Source organism: Eleutherodactylus coqui, chromosome 2 (assembly GCF_035609145.1).
Source record: "Eleutherodactylus coqui strain aEleCoq1 chromosome 2, aEleCoq1.hap1, whole genome shotgun sequence".
NCBI lineage: Eukaryota > Metazoa > Chordata > Amphibia > Anura > Eleutherodactylidae > Eleutherodactylus > Eleutherodactylus coqui.
This window is the reverse complement of record NC_089838.1, coordinates 330,068,469-330,080,050: the sequence shown is the minus strand read 5'-3', so window position 1 is coordinate 330,080,050 and position 11,582 is coordinate 330,068,469. Positions and strand designations below refer to the sequence as shown.

Sequence of the window (11,582 nt, the reverse complement as noted above, 5' to 3'; positions counted from 1 at the left end):
AGGAAAAAAATATGTCTTTAAAATGACAGATTTGCAAAAATATGAAATTTTACTTTTTCTCCTCTAAATTGAATTAAAGGGGTTGTCCCGAGGCAAAACCTCAAAATTTTATATTAGCCCATTCCCCCTGTCACCCCCCGTCATAAAGCAGCCCTTTTGAGCGGTTATAAACCGCATCCTACTTACAGTTTCGCAGAAATAATAACTTTTAAAACTTCTCCATCTAAGATGGCGCCTGCGTTGTCCCTGGGTGCGTTCCACGGTGCACCGCTCGCTCTTCCTGGAGGCCTTCATGCGCGCTCCCGAGACGCCGGTCACGTGAGCAGGTGACTGACGTCATCGGTGGAGGCGTGCACTTGCAAATGAATGAAACACCGATCCAGCCGCCACATTGGCTGGTCGGCAGAAAGCGTCACAGCGGGAGGTGGAGTCTACTGGAGAAAACAGCAAACAGCTGTTTCTCCCATCTCTTGACCACACAGAAGCGCAGGTAAGTGCACCTTTCCGCGGTACTCTTTTATTAGCACAGGATCATTGCCTTATGCAGTGAGTCTGTGCATGAAAAACGTATTGTGCATGCCCTGTATAGTAATGTGTCTGACATTTTTATAGTGCCTGCCATGTGCTGCGGTTTTTTTTCCTGCTGTGTGCTGCTATCGCGACTGCAGTGTTTATTGTGCATGCCGCCTGCTTCCATTCGCCTGCCATGTGCTTTTTTTTTTTTTTGTGCCTACCGTGTGCTTTCATGTGCCTGCCGTGTATTTTTTTTTTCCTTTTTTTTGTGCCTTTTTTTTTTTTTTCTTTATTTTTGTGCCTGCCGTGTGCTTTCATGTGCCTGCAGTGTATTTTTTTTTTGTGCCTGCCGTGTGCTTTCATGTGCCTGCCAGGGGTATTTTTTTTTTTTGGTGCCTGCCGTGTGCTTCCATGTGCCTGCCGTGTGCTTCCATGTGCCTGCCGTGTGCTTCCATTTGCTGCTTTTTTTTGTGCCTGCCGTATGCTTCCATGTGCCTGCATTTTTTTTTTGTGCCTGCCATGTGCTTCCATGTGCCTGCCATGTGCTGCAATGTGCATGTGACTGCAAACTGCTTTGAATCAGCATACATTCCGCACAATTCATTCATACAATCATCATGCAATCTTCGGAAAATTTGCATGGAATAGACCTAGCATCTGCATGCAATCTACACACAAACACTGCCTTCAATCGACACTATTTACCTGCATTCTACATACAATATGCATGCTATCTGCCTACAGACTGCGGATAATGCTAGCTATCAACAATCTGTCCACAATCGCCCAGTAATCAATCTAAAATTCACCTAAATTATGCCTGCCATGGACCTTTAAAAGATTGTTATTAGAAAATGCTGCTGCTTCCATAACTGTTATGGAAGTGCCACTAACTTGGTGTTTTTTTTTTTTTTTTTTAGTTTTTTTGTAGTCCAATTCAAGCACAAACATGTACCAGGAAGATCTTGACTTTGACGAGCTTGATTATTCATCCGATTCTTTTGGAGAGGTAAGTTTTTGCTGAAAATGGAAAGGTTGCAGCAAACCAATGGCAATAAACATAATAATTTTTTATTTTTTTTTAACAGGACTTCCAATCTGATAGCGAGGAAAATGATGAGGATTTCCCCGAAACTCGGCATTATTCGGCGGTTTGTGTTGAAATATGTATAACAATTGTTTTGTTTATTGTTTGAAACCGCAACTATGCATCAGTCCTGTACAATTTATTATTTCAATACATTATTTCGTGTGTATATACATACACACACGTGTGTGTGTATATACATACACACACGTGTGTGTGTATATACATACACACACGTGTGTGTGTATATACATACACACACGTGTGTGTATATGCATACACACGTGTGTGTGTATATACACATACACACACGTGTGTGTGTGTGTGTATATATACATACACACATGCGCGTGTGTGTGTATATACACACGGGCGTACGTGTGTATCTGTATATACATACACATGTAGGAACGAGTGTATGTGTATATACAGTCACACTTACTTACGTGTGTACACACACATTATATTTAATATATATATATATACACACAGACACACGCGTGTAGGTGTTTAGGCATACACTGGTACGCACGCGTGTACTTGTTAATGCATACACACCCGTACGTCAGTATATACATACAAACACGTACGTACATCTGTATATATACATACAAACTCGTAAGTACGTCTGTGTATGTATGCACATATACATACAGGAATCTGTGCCCTGCCTAATAAGGATGATCATGCCGCTTTCAGCAACACCATACAATTAAATATGTACCCCTTCCTTTTTTCCTAAAACATTAAATACAGTATTCTTCATATTAATCCCTTCTTAGGTTCAACAACAACTGGCAGACTCGCTATATGCTCAGGCGGACACCCTTTCACAGTTTAGACAAATCTAAAAATAATAACTTTTATTGGTTGTATTTAAAACCTATTTGGACGAACACAGGGCACAACACGGAAGCCACTGGGTTGGTAGAAGTATAGAAGTCTCTTCAGAGACATAGGCGCCACATCCAATGCTGCTTCCCTCTAGATGACGATTATAACGGAGGGGAACAGCGTATTGTAGGAAGTTGGCGAAATACAGTGGCTTTAATTGACGAACAATTAAAACGAACTCGGACCAGATTTTATACTGATGTCTAGAGATGAGTGAACGTACTCGTCCGAGCTTGATGCTCGGGCGAATATTAGGGTGTTCGGGATGTTCGTTATTCGTAACGAACACCACACGATGTTCGGATGTTCGGGTTACTTTAACTTTCTTCCCTGAGAAATCTTTTCTATATGCGCTCAATGGGGCCGGCGGCAGCAGCGCCAACCCCATTGAGAACATATAGAAGACAAATACTTCTTCTCTGCCACAGCTGTAACAGCTGTGACAGAGAAGAACGATGTTTGCCCATTGAATTCAATGGAACCGGCAATACAGCCGACTCCACTGAATGCAATGGGCTGCCGGCGATCGCGGGATGAATTGTCGGAAAGGGGTTAAATATATAAGCCCTTCCCTGCAATTCATCCAGAAATGTGTAAAAATAAAAAATATATATATACTCACCTGGTGCCGGCAGACGGAGTTCAGCGCGGCAGGCTGCAGTTCTCCTGAACTGCTCTGAACAGCTGTGAGTAGTATTCAGCAGCCGGGGATTTAAAATCCCCGCCTGCTGAATAAGATGCCTCTGAATGGTCACAGCCTGACCAATCAGAGGCCAGCCCTCACTCACACCCATTCATGAATTGATGAATGGGTGTGAGTGAGGGCTGGCCTCTGATTGGTCAGGCTGTGACCAATCAGAGGCATTTTATTCAGCAGGCGGGGATTTTAAATCCCCGGCTGCTGAATACTACTCACAGCTGTTCAGAGCAGTTCAGGAGAACTGCAGCCTGCCGCGCTGAACTCCGTCTGCCGGCACCAGGTGAGTATATATATATTTTTTATTTTTACACATTTCTGGATGAATTGCAGGGAAGGGCTTATATATTTAACCCCTTTCCGACAATTCATCCCGCGATCGCCGGCAGCCCATTGCATTCAGTGGAGTCGGCTGTATTGACGGCTCCATTGAATTCAATGGGCTAACATAGTTCTTCTCTGCTACAGCTGTTACAGCTGTGGCAGAGGAGAACGATCGTTATGCTGACAGTGCGGGGGGGGGTCTCACTCTTGCCGCTATTGTGGCTTAATAGTGGGACCTGTGAACTTGAGATGCAGCCCAACATGTAGCCCCTCGCCTGCCCTATCCGTTGCTGTGTTGTTCCCATCATTTTCTTGAATTGCCAAGATTTTCACACATAAAAACCTTAGCGAGCATCGGCGAAATACAAAAATGTTCCGGTCGCCCGTTGACTTCAATGGGGTTCGTTATTCGAAACGAACACCCGAACATCGCGGGAAGTTCGTTTCGAATAACGCGAACCCGAACATTTTGGTGTTCGCTCATCTTTACTGATGTCCCTTTCTTGTGCTCTTAGTTACAGGAAAGAAGTTCACTATCAGAGTGGTGAACACCTCAGCTACCGTCACTGAGTAATCCTAGCAGTAAAGCTGGAATGAGTGACGAGCATAATACAGTCTTGAACAGAGGGAAGATAAATTTCTAGAGGGTTATATTGTGAGGAAAGGTAAATAATGTGTATCCTGCAATGATACAGGTCTTCACACTATTGTCCATAGACCTATATGTCTCTCTAGAGTCCCTCTTATGCTTAGAATCATGCTAGCAAAAAGAAAAAGAAAAGGAAAGAAGGGAAAGTTGTGGGCCCAGTGTAAATGTCAGTGGACACACTTCTTCTCCTTCTAGGACCTGTACAACAGTCCTTTATTATTTAATTCATTCAGATTTCTGATATAGGCATTGATGCACTTGTGGTTACTCTCTCAGTACTGTATAATCTCTTGTAATTTATTCTCAACGCGTTTCTCCGCTAATAATGGCGGGTCATCAGGAGATCATTGAGTTTAGTACTAAAGGATCAGCTTTGTATGTTTATTAGTACAAAAAGCACGAAACATTAGTGCTTGTTCATAGTCTATTTCCGAGTTCACTCAGAACCAGTAGGATACAATGATAGACCAATCATTCCAAATATTTGTGCTGTATCTACTCATTCACAATGATATATTAATATACGTAAAATAAAAAAAGGAGCCAGCCAAGTGTAGGCGGTATCCTATTTGATGTCAACTAGAACATAGTTGACATCAGTATCGGGCATACACTGCCATATAACGGTGGTGTCCCATATTCAAATAGAGGAAGACACTTTAAGACATTGATGCGAAAGTAGCATTAAGTCTCATGTGTGGGCTATTAATGGGTCTTGAAGGACCCTTCTTCAGAAAATGCCCCCTGGTCAGACCGGGACTATTGTCCAAGATAATATATGTAACAGCCAGGTCTGATTCAGTATCTCAATGTGCACAGTAACGATTCCTTCACTATGCTTGAGATCGGGCAATATAGGACATACACTGCCTATAACGGCAGTTTTACTAGAGGATACCTCTCTGAGAAATTTTTTAAAAATTGAGAATAAGCCCTTTGTGCCAACAAATGAGTAAAAGTGACCCCTATCAAATAGTGCAAAGCCCAGGTTTGCCAGTAAAAGCGGTATAAGCAACACCTGAGTCTGATCAGGTGACTAGATCTGCACGATGGGGTCACTATGACAGAGTCTCCATTTCCCTAAATAAGCCTCTATCCGAGGTATAATGATATAGAGTATATAATGAGTAGAGCAGCGCCTCTGGCCTTGATGGTAGGTCTGTGATGGCGCATGCTCAGGCGGACATAAGCAGTCTCCAGTGTTTTCAAAACGATCCGCAGGGTGCACCAGAAGCGGGTGCTTCAGGATCCACTGAAGATCCCCATGGCAGGCTTGCCAACAAAGAGTGGTGTCACTGAGGGCAGTGCATTTGCATGCCCACAGTGGCGGAGTGTGTCTGTTGTCGAGAACACGAAGTAGTCCTACAGATGTTACCAGAAGCTTGCGTATGTGTTACACAACATCCGTTACTTGCTCAGTATGCGCTTGTGCGCGAAAACATAGAAGACGCGATAAGACTATCTGCACTGGTCACCCGGAGACAGTACGACACCACAAACAATAGGTATTTATTACAATTTTATTGTACAACACACAAGACAATGCAAGTATCATTTTTAACAAAGGAGTTTATTTGAAAAGGAAAAAAGGTTAGTGAAAAAGGCAACATGGAAAAACATAAGATATCAATGCGTCTTTTTTTTTTGTTTTCATGTAGACTATTAAAAATTTTTTAATAAGTTTAGAAATATAAATATATTTCCTTTTCGTTTTTTCTTAGGGTTATGCGTGTGGGCGCATATCGCTCTTATACAGCGTGGATACATGGATTCTTGGGGAAACACAATAGAATCCCCATACCAGCGTGTGCAATTAAATCAATACGGACAGCTTACCCTGATCCGCAAGGAAATTACACTGGTTTCCAGTTCTACATGGACCTGACTGAAAGCAATTTGGATTTCCAGTTGAACTTGTAGGATGTTTTAATTTGTGCAATTTTGTTTTCAGGCTTTACAGATTTTAAAATGTTAATAAATTATTTTTTTGTGAAATATAGTGTGTTGTTTTTGTATTTGGAACGTCTCGACTATAATCACTAATCATTCTATCATTATGTATATACATGACTACATATGCGTATGTTAGTGTATAATATATACACACACAAACTGTGGGTTGTGTGTGTATGTATTTTGACACACATATATATCTGTATGCCTGTGTATCTGTCTGCCTCTCTCTATCTATCTGCCTCTCTCTATCTGTCTGCGCCTCTCTCTCTATCTGTCTGCCTCTCTCTCTCTCTATCTGTCTGCCTCTCTCTCTCTCTATCTGTCTGCCTCTCTCTCTCTCTATCTGTCTGCCTCTATCTATCTATCTATCTATCTATCTATCTATCTATCTATCTATCTATCTATCTATCTATCTATCTATCTATCTATCTATCTATCTATCTATCTATCTATCTATCTATCTATCTATCTATCTATCTATCTGCCTGCCTGCCTGCCTGCCTATATCTGGTTTTCTGCCTGCCTGCCTGTGTATTCCTTTGCAGGTCTCTATAAGGGAGGAGGGAGCTGTCCAGTGCTGAACCTTTCCCCTGCACAGCGAGGCAAGGCTTCGTTATAGCAGGGAGCTGTCCAGTGCTGAAGTCTCAGCAGAAAGAACTGTAATAGCTGCAATGCACTCCCAACATCGATGGTGTGATGGAACAAATAGTTTTATTCACCAAAATATATGTGTGGGTATATATGCGTGTACACACATATATATCGTATACGCGTGTATGTCTATGTATGCATGTATGTAACATACCCACTGGTGTGTGTGTGTGTGTGTGTGTGTGTAATACATACATATATGCATACGTCTGTGTGGGTGTGTATGAGAGAGATTATATCTAAATATATATATATATCTCCCAGACAGACGTATGCATGTACACGTGTACGCTTGGACAAATGGACACGTGGACACTTGGACAAGGTGCGCGTGCGTATGTATTCGCAAACACATGCACCTACTTTGTAAGTCATGTTAGTACAATAACTTACATTAAAAAAAAATTTGCAATGAGGTATTGGTTAATAAAATGACCAAATTAAGAATTTTTGTGCAAAAACATTTTATAAATATTATTGCTATACTTTTAAATACAAGTGTCATTAATTTGGTCATTTTACCTTAAGCCCGCAATCCACGACAAGGATCCTCATTCTCTTGCGAGACCTATCTAAAAAAATTAAAAATTCCCTAACTAAAAATTCTACCGTAAAGGACCGAATTTTGTACAAAATTAAAAAAAATTAATAAAAAAATTAAAATTAGTTAGAAACACCCGTGGAAAAATGCATAGGATTTATGGGATAAGACCGGCAACATTTCACATTGTACCAGTTATACATTCTATACAAAAAAGGCATTTTATGCAGATGATTGCAAAGAGTAAAAAGGGATGTTAATGCGATTAACAAAAGGGACTAGAGGGCATAGGAAATAAATAAGGATAAGTGACCAAAATGTTAAATAAATATCCCTATACACACATGGAAATAAGATTGCAACGCACATGTAAACTATACAAAAGACAAAGTAAGTAATAAAGAGACACAGATAAAAGAGACAGACAAACCGTTGAAAATTGTAGTTCACTTATTTACAATAGACAGACATGAAACAATAGTTGCACATGATACAAAAATATTACTAAATTTTTTGTTAAAATGTTTTTTTTTTTTTTTTTTTATACCCACTCAAATTTTTTCTTGATTACCTTGGAAATCGACTTTGAAATTTGTGAACCAATTCCTCTTCACTGGGTTTCACAACAGGTGCAATATTATGAGGGAATTCTGTGGATTTTGAATGCCAGGAGATGGACATCTCACCTTTGGCGAACATCACAATCTCACGAATTATGTCAAATACAAATGCAATGGACTTAGGCTCATAAAGAGCTTTCAAAATCCACTGCTTCCGTGCTTTCGAGTACTCCACTCGGTAACACTTCCGGTCCTCTATCCCGTCTTCTGATTGCGTTCTTCTGAGCTTTTGAATCCTACCTACGTTGTAATTGTGGTCTAGAACAGCAAGTTGCGTTCTAGCCACCATTCCGTCATAAAAAAAATGAATTCGTTTGGGCCTGTATTTCAATACACTGGCGTGAAAAATCTCCAAATCGCCAGTGTGACAAAAATTGGAAAGATGGCGGATGTCTTTCAGTAAACTTGTTTTCAGAACCACGGTTTTGAATTTGGTATGTGCTGTATTGTCAGGGGCTAACCAAGCGGTGGTTGGTTCAAGAAGGGCATGACTGCAGCGGTGATATTGGGCATTGTTCTCCCACTCGTGAGCGTTGATAATGTGATTTGTTGCCGATTTCCATTTTTCTACCAGTAATTCGGGATTTTTTTGACTGGTATGCGAACATCACCACAGATGATTTTTGAGGCTCGATATCCACGGGGAAATGGTTGCGCAGTGTGTGCTTTTGGAAGCCACAAGCAACTGCTTGCCGACAGCTTTGGCCACATGCCAGACATCAAATTCGTGCATAATTTCTGGGAATTCCTGGCGCATTACCTTACGTATGGAGACATGCCGATCAGTTGCGACTATTTGAACGTTTAATCCATCGGAGATCAATTCAAGTAGTGTTTTCCAGAATGCAGTGGTTTCGAGCGAAACTGATGAAGCAGGTGGAACAAGTTGTTCCACCGTGAAGTCCACAATTTTTTTGCTATTCAACTCCAAAAAAGTATAAACGGTGTACTTTGCAGAAAAACCCGGGCTATCGGATTGCCCATCGCCAGCTAAATACAAGGGTGTTGATTTCATTTCTGCTATTAGATTTGCCCTCTGCTGCATCCAATGATTATCTATCACTGGGAATAATAAGTGATGTTGGTGGCAGTAGAAAGTGGTTTTTGAGATTCCTTGAAGTTTCAGAATATGTAGCATATTACTAACTTTTGCAAAATTAGATCCGCTGAGAAGGACACTGGAAGCAATTAAAATGTTCCCCGCCGGGCAATTGTGGATGAGTGGTTGGCTTCGCCACAAGTTGCAGGTGTGGCCTCTTTCACAGAAAGATTTCACAATTACCATTGATCCCTTTGGGAAAATCTTGACGTGAGTTAGTTTAAGAAAGCATTGATTTCGGTAAGGGCAAGGGATCATTGAAAATAAACCCATCAAGGAGCTTTTGAAAACTATGTACTTTTCTTCAGCGGATGGGTCCATCTCTGTTGGAGCTAAGGTTACAAATTCTGGTAAGGGGTAGCTCAAGGGGTTATCGGAATCAGAAGGAATGGCAAAAGCCTCACTACCGGAACTCTCTGATGCTTGCGATGCTCTGAATGTCGAGTCGTTTTGATCATCAGAAAAAACACTTGAAAGGCTTTCCTCAAAAGTAGAAGCAATATTGCAACTTGAGGGTTGCATATTGATTGTATCAGCCTCATTGGCTCTTTTGGATATTGGGCTCTCTTCTGGTATCTCTTGGAAGGCAGTATTACCCATATTGGTTTTTAATGGTGTAGAAGAGCACGGAGTGCCCTGTGGGATTTTAAATGAAATTGGATTCTGGTGTGGACTGGCTTCTACTTCATTGCATTGGATGCCAATGCTTCTTGACTGGAGTTGTGTCCTGTGTTGCGATTTATTTGCCGCTGCTTGACAGGCCTTGCATTTACCCCTCCCTGCATTGCTTGCTTCGTTGTCGGTTTCTCTTTGCTCAAACTGTCTTTTGAAATTGACGATTACCTTTGCATCTACTGTACAACCTTCACTGATTACTGTCATAGGAATTTCTAGCTGTGTTTCATCACCTTGTAGATACACGTCGACTGTCATTTCTTGAACCGCGCTAGGTGCAACCAGGGTAGATTCTTCGCGTGAACTTTCTTCCCTCGAAGTTTCTTCCCTCGAAGTTTCTTCCCTCGAAGTTTCTTCCCTCGAAGTTTCTGTGGCTGAACTTTCTGGCTGCTGCGTCTCCCCAATTCTTCTGCGTTTTCTTGAAGGTTCACCTTTCTTCGCTAACCGTGTCTCAATTTCCAACGCTGTTGGGAATATACTTGGCACAGCATTGGGCTTCAATTTTTTACGATCGCCGACTGTTATGTAGCAATCCTCCAAGAAGTGTTTGCTGCACAAACGATAACTGTAAGAATCTTTTTTTTGGGAAATCTTAGTAAGCCACTCTTCAACGTCAACAAAGATGTGAGGAGCCTGCTGTAGCCAAAGTCTTGTTTTTTCGATATTCGTTGGAAAGACATGAAGACAAGCACTTTCACCTCCCTTCTTCCAGTATGTGGTGCAAGTGGGAACCACGCATCTAGGGATTGTGATTTTGTGTTTTAAAGTGACTGATCTGCTGTGTTTGGGAAAGAAAATGTGGTGCAAATACTCACCCTCCTGCAGTGACTTCGGAAGAATATCACGAGTCCAAACCCTGGAATCTCCAATGGCCACCGATGCGCTCCAACGTATGCGATCTGCATTTTAAAGACAAGAAGGCATAGATCAGCAGAGATGCTAAGCTACAACAACCAACCCACCCACCCACAGATACAGACCAACAGACACATCCATGCATCTGCACATACACATACATGCATGCATCCATCCCTATACACACACACACACAACCACACACACATCCGCCCATGCGGCCCCATACATGCATCCACACAGACTTATGCACGCATCATCACGTACAAACACATTCGCCCATGCGGCCTACACACATCCGCCCATGCGGCCTCATCCATGCAGCCTAGACAGACTTATGCATGCATCATCACGTACAAACACATCCGCCCATGCGGCCTACACACATCCGCCCTTGCGGCCCCATCCATGCATCCACACAGACTTATGCACGCATCATCACGTACAAACACATCCGCCCTTGCGGCCTCATTCCAACACCCATGCGGCCCCATCCATGCATCCACACAGACTTATGCACGCATCATCACGTACAAACACATCCGCCCATGCGGCCTACACACATCCGCCCATGCGGCCCCATCCATGCGGCCTACACAGACTTATGCACGCATCATCATGTACAAACACATCCGCCCATGCGGCCTACACACATCCGCCCTTGCGGCCCCATCCATGCATTCACACAGACTTATGCACACATCATCACGTACAAACACAACCGCCCTTGCGGCCTCATCCCAACGCCCATGCGGCCCCATCCATGCATCCACACAGACTTATGCACGCATCATCACGTACAAACACATCCGCCCATGCGGCCTACACACATCCGCCCATGCGGCCCCATCCATGCATCCACACAGACATATGCACGCATCATCACGTACAAACACAACCGCCCTTGCGGCCTCATCCCAACGCCCATGCGGCCCCATCCATGCATCCACACAGACATATGCACGCATCATCACGTACAAACACATCTGCCCATGTGGCCTACACACATCCGCCCATGCGT

The 11,582-nt window shown here is 42.6% G+C and overlaps 1 long non-coding RNA gene across 1 annotated transcript; it reads left to right on the top strand.

Annotated features, from left to right (window-relative positions):
- The first annotated feature begins 1,490 nt into the window (after positions 1-1,490).
- On the top strand, positions 1,491-5,565 carry LOC136610902 (uncharacterized). The gene is made up of 4 exons (XR_010790194.1): positions 1,491-1,522; positions 1,602-1,664; positions 2,383-2,418; positions 5,344-5,565. It is a non-coding gene; the product is annotated as an uncharacterized lncRNA (long non-coding RNA).
- The last annotated feature ends 6,017 nt before the right edge of the window (positions 5,566-11,582 follow it).